General features: G+C 42.0%; 1 pseudogene; it reads right to left on the bottom strand.

The window, feature by feature from the left end:
* Positions 1-493: 493 nt before the first annotated feature.
* Positions 494-11,474, bottom strand: part of LOC102734831 (AP-3 complex subunit beta-2-like) — a 60,173-nt pseudogene continuing 49,192 nt past the window's right edge.

Below are 11,474 nucleotides of genomic sequence, written 5' to 3'. Positions count from 1 at the left end.
CCTGTATACTATCTGATAAGAGAAAAAGGGAGAAAGGGAGACTAAAAGCTGTTGACTGTCAGCTAGGCAGCTCCAGCAGACAGGGTGTCCAGGGTCAGCAGGACCAAGCTCCAACTGGTCAGCATCTTCCCTTCCTCCCTTCAAACCAGTACTTGTCAGATGTCCCACAAAGGACACTCTCCAGGCTGACAGTAGCAGTCATTTTTGTACCACCCTGTGGTCACTCCAACAGGTGTCTGGCACCTTGAGCTTCTTCGATCTCATTCATGTCCATCAGCTTTCCCTGCACCTTCTTGAACTCATTCCCACTCAGGAATGCAGGGGCCATCAGCTACTCATTGGGTGGCTGAATGGAGACGTGGAACTGTTGGGTTTGGATTCACAGCTGGAAGTTGAGCACCTAGGTTGAGTCCCAGAAATTAAAGACCGTGACAGCAGTGACAGATTCTCTGGGTGCTAGGGACTCAATTTCAGGGTGCTGATGCCAGAAGACAGTTTAAGGGGGACCCCATGCAGGCTCCTGATGGGGGTATTGCAGCTCTTGGAGAAGTGGGTTGCACAGATACAATGTGGGGCCCCTGGAGACAAAGGTGGGCTGCTGAAGGTCTAGTGCACAGCCAGCCCCTCACCAGCTACAAAGGCAGCAGCTCCTGCCTTCCAACGCTGACACTGGAAGGGGAGCAAGGGCATCAGGGGAGAGTCTTTGAATGTCAGGCCCTCCAGGTCAGCAGCCAGACAGGTGAACACAACCATGGTGGGAGACACAGGCTGGACAGTAGGAGGGGGAAGTCCTCTAGATCAAACAAAGACATTTCTTTGGCTACAGGAGTACATGATCCACTGGGAGGTTTTTTGTTTTGTTTTGTTTTGTTTGTTTTCCTTCTTCTTCTTCTTTTCTGGAGGCAGGTTCCTCCTGCTCTTCCTCGGGATCCAATGTCATCTCAAACTCTGTTGAGCTACAGCTGGTATCTCTGCCCTCATCCAAAGACAAGCCTTCTCCTTGTCCTTCTGGCACCTTCTTCATCTTCCTCTCTTCATCTTCCTCCTCACTGTGTTCATTCTCATTCCCTCTCCCTTTCTCCTCACCCTCATCTTGGTCTTCATTATTGGACTCACTGCTGGAGTCTTCAGCTGCTCTAGCTGCTGCTCTCACTGACTGACTCAGTCTTGAACTCTGGGAGTCTATCTGTGGACTCTGTGGGGCCTGACTCCTCTTCTTCTCCTTCCCCTTCTTCCATTTTGAGCACTTGGTCCATTTAGGTACCTCCACGTTGCATGCAGATGTGTTTGGATCTTCCTCTGACCAGTTTGGACTGGGTAGCCTGTGGCCTTGGCATTTAATGGGTGGGATAGTGAGCCCAGCTGGAAGTGGTCTGGTCTTTGAAGGATGACTGCAAGCCTGGGGCTGGTTTGGGTGCCAGGAAGAGCTTCTTGGCATGGTGGCTGAGGGCTCCACCCTACTCTGAAGAGAGGATAAACTGCCAGGTGAAGTGTGCTAGGTCACAGATATCACAGTTCTGGAGGGACTTGGTCAGATTTAGCATATACTGGGTCAACAGCTTGGTCTGCTTAGGGTTGGTCAATTAGAGCTTGGCCACCAGGTTGATGACCTGCAGTTTGTGGATGTCTTGCTCTGCTGTGAGGGATTTGGCCATTTTCCCCAGGACATCAGGTGAATACTGGAGACATGCTCACTGTACTCACCAATGAGCCACAGGATGCTGGCTCAGGCCATGAGCACTTAGGTGTTATCTGTGAGCTTTGCCAGCTTAAGACCTCCTCATGCTGTGGGGCTGCATCTGCAACAGCTTCTTAATGATGACCACTGACTCTGTGATGAATAGTTCATCACAGTGAAACAGTAGCTACACCAGGCCAGTGAGGCAGGTGTCACAGACTCGTCCTATGTTAGTTGCACAGCATCCAGTGGCCTGGATCATGGTGCCATAAAGTCCTTGTCCATGCTGTGAATATAGGTCTGGAATTTCTGTAGGACAGTAAGGATTCTAGTTTCATTAACTAGGTTGTTCAGCACTTCCAGCTTTAGGGTTTTGATCTGGGTGGAGTTGATTGATCTGATATAGAGGCTCTTCAGGTAGAATTGAAACACACTGGATGCTCAGTGGACATGGTGGCCACATACTGAACCTCATTGTAGAGAGGACAGGGTCAGAGGTACTGGGAACTTGGGCTGGGGCAAAGGGTGCTAGGTGTGGGGAAGAGAGGTGGACCAAACAGAATGGAGTAGAAAACAAGTTGGAGGAGGGCAACAGTAGGAAGAGGGCAGGACTGGGGTCAGTGCCCGGGTACGTGGGCCAGGATAGAGAGGCTGGATCTAGGCCCAGCATCCTGGAGAAGCCTTTTTTTTTTTTTTTCTTTTGACCACAAAATATTTTATTTAACAATTTGCATTTTGGAAAAACAGAAACTCCTGCCTCAGAGGAAGCTTTTTGAATCAAAAGTCCCTGGCAATTGTGACAGAGAACAATGGGCAGGGCTGGACTGGAAGAAGCTGAGGGAGCCAGGAGGGTCTCACGTCACAGGAATCACATCAAGTGCTGGCCAAGGATACAAGAGACTGCACGAACGAGGCCAGGCCTTCAAAGTGACGAGAATAAATGAATCCGGTCATAGATGAATCCTCCAGAACATTTTGGAAAACATTCTGTGGGTCTTTCCTAGATGATCAAGTGAATCAGAAAAATGGAAAGACCAGTGCTAATGACACATTCACAGTTTCTACACTTAGATTTATTTATTTATTTATTTTTAAAGATTTATTTATTTGAGAGAGAATGAGAGAGAGAGAGCACGTGAGAGGGGAGAGGGCCAGAGGGAGAAGCAGACTCTCCGCCGAGCAGGGAGCCCGATGCAGGGCTCGATCCGGGGACTCCAGGATCATGACCTGAGCCTAAGGCAGTCGCTTAACCAACTGAGCCACCCAGGCGCCCCACTACACTTAGATTTAAAGCACCAAGCAAACTATGGTCTCCCAGCAGAACATACAGAAATTATCATCTAATGATTTTTTAAAGATTTATTTATTTATTTGAGAGAGCGCGTGCGCGCACGTGTGCGTAGGCGAGCAGTTGTGCGCACCAGCTGTGGCGGGGGGTAGGTAGGGACTGAGGGCGAGGAGAGACTCTTCAAGCAGATTCCCCGTTAAGCACAGAGCCAGAGGCTGGGCTCCATCTCCCTACCCTGATATCAGGGCCTGAGCCGAAACCAAGAGCCAGACAACCGACTGAGCCACCCAGGCGCCCCTCCTAATGATTTTTATAAATATTTAAACCCTTCTTCAGTCTGTTCAGACTTAAGAATGTAACTAGTTTTTTTTTTTTTTTTTTAAGTTTTTTTAAAAATTTGACAGAGAGAGACACAGCGAGAGAGGGAACACAAGCAGGGGGAGAGGGAGAGGGAGAAGCAGGCCGCCACGGAGCAGGGAGCCCAATGCAGGGCTGGATCCCAGGAGACCTGAGCTGAAGGCAGACGCTTAATAACTGAGCCACAAAGAATGTAATTCTAGTTTTAAGAACAGTCTAGAACCCTCAAAACTTTGAGTCCACTAAGAGGAAGTTTTCCTTTGCACTTTAATTTACGGCTAATAATCAACCTATCAGCTAAGGAAGAGCTGAGGGTGAAAGGAATTCCCCGTATGTAGATGATGGGTGGCACCTGGCGGGGGGAGGAGCCTGGAGTTAAAAGATGGTGGCCAGCTGCTAGAGCAGGGCGGAAGGAGAGCGTGGAGGTGCTGTCTGCCTGCCAGCATCCCCTAAATGTGTCTTAAATTAGATGCCTGCCCTCCTCAGGCCGATGCTTTCAGATTAGCAAATGAGCGTCTTTCACAGAAGGTCTGGACACCTCGGGAACTGCTGTCTCTGCGCTGAGCCCTGGGGCAGGTGAGTCCACGGTTCTCAGATTGATACGTAGCCTTGTGAATCTCGGCGCCTGGAGCCCTCCTGGTTTTCAAAAGTGAGATGTTTTGGGGGCTTCTCCCTCAGCTGCAGGGCTTAAAAGTTGGGGCGACTGGTGTGGGGTTCAAACCCTTTGCATTCAGGGAGAAACTCCTGGTTTTGAGTTCCGCTGGGACTGTAGGTGGCTATGGACGCCAGGGGGTGGGTGGGACTGGGCGGCCTGTGGTGAGACTGTGCCTCAGACTCTCCTACCTGCTTCTGTGTGGGCCTTCTTTCATGGGATATGCAGGGGTTGCTCACACAAGGTTTTAGGTTTTTTTTTTAGAGGAAGTTGTTCTATATCTAGACGCAGATTTGGTTTGTCGGTGGGATGAAGTGAGTTGAGGTTCTTTTTACGTTGCCGTCTTGAACCCAGTCAAGTTCTGGAGGCTGGAAGCCCTAGAGCAAGGTGCTGGCATGGTTGGGTGAGGGCCCTACACATTTTAAACAAGCGTTAACTATTCTTTTACAAATGGGTGGCAATGTGGAGAACAAAGGCAAAAGAAATACAGAAAAAATTTAAATTTCCTTACAATTTACAGCCCATTGATGAGTACTTGAGACAGCAAAGTGACCTTCCTCAAGGAGCTTTACTATCTCCATGTTAATACTTTGCTAGAAGAAAAGGCAACCTTAGCTTGACATTAGCCACACCTCCAGGATCCTGTGTGGTTTTTAACATATGAAATCCCTTTGGAAGCCTCCTTTATCTCTACCCTTCGCCCCCACTCCCCCAAGATATATGTTAGCAACTATCCTCCAAACATGTGGTCCACTGATAACGCATCTAAAAAGGGTCTCATGACTAAGGTTTTAGTAGGCAGCAGTAAATGACCTTATCCTAATAATAGCTAGCCCTTCAAGGTTCTGAAAACCTTGCTTCCAAATTCTTTGAGACTTAGGCTCTCCTGACTCCTTCCCAACTTGAAAGTCTATAATCAGTCACTCCTCACAACCCCAGTGCAGCTCATTCTGCCCGCGGGGCCTGTCCTTATGCTTTAATAAAACCACCTGTTTAGGGCACCTGGGTGGCTCAGTGGGTTAAGCTTCTGACTCTTGGTTTTGCTCAGGTAATGATCTCAGGGTCATGAGATAGAGCCCTGTGGGTAAGGAGTTTGCTAAAGACTCTTTCTCCCCCCCTCCTCTGCTTCTCCCCTGCTTGAGCTCTCTCTCAAGTAAATAAATAAAATCATAAAAAAAAAAACCCCACCTTTTTTTTGCACCGAGGATGTTTCAAGAATTCCTTCTTGACCTTTTGCTCCCAGACCCCAACATTTCAAATCATAATGTTTGTATTCTACCCCTCTGGTGCCAACTTACTAATTTACTGTATATCCATCTACCCATATATCTGCACATAACTGGAATATCACTTCTTCTACCCCTCCTGCCCGCACTTAATAGCTCAGATCTTTCTCCTTCCTCTCTGAAGTTAATAGAGAGAAAGCAGGGGGTGATCTTGCTCAGGCAATCTTGGAAAACAGCAAAATAGGACTATTAATGTGATGTTTTAGTTCTGGCTCCACAGAATTTTCCTTGAAGTATTGTTCCATCTCCAGATTGACACCTGACTCCCATCACCGTAACAATTCATGTCCCCTTAAAAATATTCAGGCATAATCTGAAGAAGTAAACAGGATTATCACTGGCGTCTCGTCTCAAAAGCTATGTCTTGTTGTGAGTTTTGGCATGTATTAATGCTCCAACAACCTGTGTAAGGGTCTAGAGGCAGAGGGCTTCTCACCATCTTGGTACTGGAATGATAGAAAACACACATAGCAAATAAGGTAGAGTTAACAAACAAAAACCAATTATGTTCAAAATATAGCAACTGTATGTTTGCATGTATTTGTAAACGCTTAGAGACATTTTTTTTTTTTTCCTCTTGGAAAACATACCCTGAACTTTCCTGGGCCTTCCCCAGGGAAGGGAAGTAGGATTTGGGAATAGTCATCTGGCCTTTATTATTTTAATAGTTTTCTGTTAGTGTCATTATTTCAAAATTTAGGTTGCTTTCATTTTGTTTTGCAATTTTCACATGTTCCAGTACATCCTGAATATATATTTTTAAAGTTGGCAATGGTAATAAGTTTAAAAATAGTTTACCTTTATGTATACAAATAACAATAGGAGATTTATAACAAGAAATGTCTCCAGCATAAAAATTTTTTTTTTAAATAAACAGGTTACAGGAAGATGACTGGTTGCAATGAGAGATTATCTGTCCATTAAGGTGTGTATTAGGCAGAATTCATTCCAGTTAAAATGAAGCATTTAAGCCTCTTTCACGAATTTATCTACAGAAATTTCCTGGGAGCATTTTGGAAGAGGGTTTTTTTCCCCCAGTGTCTCACCTGGAAGGAGGTGAGGTAGCTCTTGTCTGAAGTACAGCATCTCTGAAAAGACCCAGAGTTATGCACAGATACATGGATAGATGGATGTATTAGTATATTGTTATGAAACCATCTTGACAGATATAAGGCTACAAACATACATATGTACATACACACATGACATAGCATGGTATCGACTTCTCTTCACAGTAGGCACTCTTTATTGGCTGAGATTGACCTAGGGAATGGCAATTGGCACCAGAGGAGTAGAATTACAAACATTATGATCACTGTAGCATGACCGAGAGAGAGGGCGAGAGAGAAAGGAGATGCTGAGTCATGGCATTCAGGTTGAAGCCGTAGGTCTAAACCTTGGCTGCCCATTACAATTGCCTAGGGAGCTTTCAAAATGACATAGTAGAGCCCCACCCTCATAGATTCTGATTTAATGCTCTAGAATGGGGCTTTGGCAGTATTACCTTTAAAAGCTCCCAAGTTGATTCTAATGTGCAAGTAGGGTTGCAAATCACTAGATTAGAAAAAAAGAATACATCATGGGTGTGGGTGGGTGGCAAAGTATATATTAGTAGAGCAAATGCGATAGTGATCAATTGATAAACATTGCAAACTGGAAAAATACTATGATCAGTTATAAGACCAGGCATAAGTCATGCTAGTAAGGATTCTGAAGCCTGAAAGAAACCGAGTTGTAGTACACACCAGGGTATCCCAGCACCTGAGGACACATTAAAAAGGAGAAGAAAGACCAGACCAGCACAGAGATAATTTATTCATCCTGCGATCTGGACACTACTATCTCAATTACACTGGCTCACGGTTCTTCTCAGTTTCTTACCGAGAAAGAACTATACAATCGTTTTGTAACCTGATATGTGCCCCCATGTGGTCTGTTATCTATATTTACAGTCAGGTTAACATAGAGTAAAACACTCAGGGTTCTCATTACACATTTGGGCATATTGGATCTAGGTAAATCTTTTCAGTTCTATTCTGGAGAGGTTACTTTGTAATAAAAGCCGTCCTAAATTCTGGTTGATACGGTTCAATAAACATTTATTGGTCACCTAATAGGAGTTGAGTATAGAGCATCTATTCAGTAAAATCATAAAAATCCCTGCTGTCAAAAGAGGTTACATTATAAGTGAGGGCAGGTCAGTTCAGCAGGGAAGGTACTTCTTTTTGAGGTATTTTTACCTAGTGATAAGTACTATGAATTAAATGAAGCAGAGTCTTGTGGTAGAGCACTTGGGGTGGGAATGATTCCGGGGTCTCTAGATAGGTTGGTGAGGGAAAATAGGTGAAATGAAATCTGAGTGAGTCCAACAAAAATCTGGGACAAAGGATGTTTCACAGGACAGCAGACATAAAAGCTCCGGACAGAAAAGGAGTTATTAACATCAGCTGGGTCAGAGGATTCACCTGAAAAGTAGTTCAGTGGCTAAATAAGTGCTCACCCCCTAATCCTCTTCTGATACACGAAACAGGTTCAGGGCCATTCCTGAGAACTTTCTGTTTTGCTTAATCAAGAACTACCCAAATTCAGATGTCCTACCTAACTCCTCACCTGAGGCTGAAGACACGCACGTAGACGTAAAGTCTCATGCTCATATATTTATCGCACACAGCCTCACAATGCTCGGTGGGAGGCTAGTTTGGTAATCACACCTATGAATAATTGATCTGGATGATTCTGTCTTCATTATCGAAAGCACAGCCTTAGGACTATCTCAATCAAGTATTGTATTTCTGTAATTCTGTGTTTCAAGTATTTTTCCCACATGCTCTGCCCTGGCTTTCTTGGGTCCATCTGTTTCCTCCCTTGCACTGTTTTGTTAGTTGGGGAAAACAAGAGTGGGGCTTTCACCCCTTGCATATATCAAGTTTTATGCATGCACATCATAATCATCCTGGCCCTCTTGTTGACTCAGATTTTTATAGGCATGAGGCTTTTAGAAGTTTATGCTACTATTAACAAAATAAGCAGATAAATAAAGAATTTGCTAGGCTCCAGAAGCTAATACACTATTCACAACTTGGATGATTTTCCATATTATTAAATAAGGGGCAAGTAACTTTTTACATTTTGATTTTTCATGTTTTTAATATATCTTCATGTTATTTGATGGAGTTTGATGTTTAAATACTCTTCGTTCTGTTTGCGTGTTTTTTTTTTTTTTTAAAGATTTTATTTATTTATTTGACAGAGAGAGACACAGCGAGAGAGGGAACACAAGCAGGGGGAGTGGGAGAGGGAGAAGCAGGCTTCCCGCCAAGCAGGGAGCCCGATGCGGGGCTCGATCCCAGGACTCTGGGATCATGACCTGAGCTGAAGGCAGACGCTTAACCGACTGAGCCACCCAGGCGCCCCTGTTTGCGTGTTTTTAACTTTAATCCTTCTTGAAGTCGGATGACTTCAAGAGACAAGCATGAGGCTTTTGGATTACTTGGTTTTTGATTATTGTTACCTTTAATTGTAATGCTAAAATTTTGATAACATTTTACTATATAATAACCCAGTAACTCAAATCATATTTTTGGCTTAGAAGGCTTGAATTTTTAACAGAGCAAGTGGAGGATTATCAAGGTCTATAATGATTTTATCTGGAAAAGTTCAACACTATCATTCTAGTATTGACTGTTGTGATTAAGTTAACCATCTTATTCATTCAGTCTGTTAAAAACAAACAAACAAACAAAAACCTTAATTGGTACCTGGGTGGCTCAGTCGGTTGAGCCTCTGACTCTTGATTTTGGCTCAGGTCATGATCTAAAGGTTGTGGGATTGAGCCCTGTGTCGGGCTTGCTGGGCTTTGTGCTCAATGCTGAGTCTACTTGTCCCTCTCCCCGTCTCTCAAATAAATAAAAAATCTTAAGAAAAAAAGGCCTTGAAACACTGAGAGTGTAGATAGGTGTTTTGTTGGTGAAGGAAAGATTCAGTGATTTTATAGTAAAAAAACAACTAAAAAAAATAATGTTTTTCTTTATGATAGAGTTGTCTCGTGGCTACCATCTGTAATAAATTTTAGACGTGAAAATACTAATCTTCTTGGTTCAGATAACAGTATGTCTTCACCTTCTGCCATTTGATATTAAAATATATCTAGGGTGAAGACCAGGTAATTTCTTTCCTGAAGTAATAAAGATCACTTTATTCTTTTTAAGGCTTTCAGTTAGTTTTTTATTATTTGAAGATAATTTTCTAAGTTATGTCTAGTAGCTGTCTGTAAATAAATCCAGAACCTGTATTTATTAAAACTTCTATCAGCAGTCATTCCAAATTATTTTAATACTATTTATTATTAGTCTAATACCTAGATTATACTTAGGAATTTTTATAGATTTAAGAAAATAATCCATATTTAATTCAGACGATAAAATGTTATTAGAATTTTTTTGTAAGGTGGGATGGTGATGGTCAGCATATGAAAGTTGAATATAAGGAGTTTACATTTTGAACCTAGAATAGTTTTTGGCACATATTTGGCACTCAATAAATAGGATGGTTGGAAGGAAGGAAGGAAACTGAGTTCTGTTACTTTCTATCTGAGATAGTATTTTTTTCTTTTTTCCAAGATATATGAAGCTTATTATATGCCCTAAATGACAAGGCTCTGCTTTCCAAAGTTTTTGTTATATTTTACTGCAATGGCCATTTTTGCAATATATGTGGTATGAGATATAAAGAACAAGAGAGACGAAAAAGGTTTTTCTATCTTATTTCTGTAGCTAGTCTTAAGAGGGTAGTAGTTAATTTTATTTTATTGTTGAGAAGGAATAAACTTGATCTCTGTCAATTATGGGGGGAGTGGAGTGCACACATATCTGGCAGTTTCACACATAAGTGGTTATTTCTGGATTCAAAAATTCCCAAATAGATCAAGTTCAGTACTAACTTTGAACACATAGCTGCATTTTAAAAGTTTAAAGAGTCCATTGAATTATCTGTTTATCAAAGTCATATGCTTTTTTTCCCTTGGATTTCAAAACTGGACTAGGCATATCATGAAAACAGAATTTTCATAAAGATTGTAAAATATATAGACAGGAGATATCTAAGCAAATGAAAAATCAAATTGTGTTTCTAAATCAATAAAAGCAATAACAAGAAAAATTCCAAATATAGATAAAGTTTTGTTTCATGCCTTCAATCAAGTAGGCTGTGCAGTTTAATGAGCCTTTCATATTATTGAACTAGCTTACCAATTTATAACAGAAAGTGGAATTTAGACTGGGTCTACAGAACAACATTCATGTGTATGAATGGTGAAAAAAGCTGCTTTATACATCAGGAAAGTATGAAATTCAGGGGTAAAATAAAAGAAGAGCTTTCCCTTCTTCCCTAATTACTTTGTCCATTTATTGCATCAATATGAATTCATGGAGTCCTAATTGATTTAATGGATTATAATATAATATAATGATTTATTTAGATGCTCAAATTTGTCCAGAATGGGAGTCCCATCAGTGTGCTTTTGTGTCCTTCTGAGAAATCTCCATCATTTCTCATTGTACATCTTTAAATTATAACTTAAGTAATGTTCTATGACTTCCTGTATACTTCTATTCTGCCCCCTGCTGGTGGTGATAACATTGTTGTCATACTTTTAACTTCTAAATATGTTTATAGGTGTTACAAAACACTATTATTTTTTATTGTACACATTTGATTCATTTTACAGGTATTAAAAAGAAGGGAAAAATAAATAAATAAATAAAATAAAAAATAAAATAAAAATAAAAAGAAGAGGAAATTGTTATAATTACCACATATTTATTATTTCTGGTGCCCTTAATTGCTTTCTGTAGGTACATATTTCCATCTGCTATTATTTTCCTTCTGTATGAAGAACTCCTTTAGCATTTTCTTGTAGCATAGGTTTGCTGGTGATGAATTCTTTTTTTTTTTTTATTTCTTTTTTATTTCTTTCTTTCTTTCTTTATTTTTTTATTCTTATGTTAATCCCCATACATTACATCATTAGTTCTAGATGAAGTGTTCCATGATTCATTGTTCGTGCACAACACCCAGTGCTCCATGCAGAACGTGCCCTCCTCAATACCCACCACCAGGCCAACCCATCCGCCCACCCCCCGCCCCTCTCCACCCCACAGTTAGAATCACAGAGGCCATCGACACCCAGCGGTCGTCCACCCCACCGACGGCCCC

This window comes from Leptonychotes weddellii, chromosome 16 (genome assembly GCF_054177405.1).
Source record: "Leptonychotes weddellii isolate Sample4059 chromosome 16, ASM5417740v2, whole genome shotgun sequence".
Lineage (NCBI taxonomy): Eukaryota > Metazoa > Chordata > Mammalia > Carnivora > Phocidae > Leptonychotes > Leptonychotes weddellii.
This window is presented reverse-complemented; position numbering and strand designations above follow the sequence as displayed.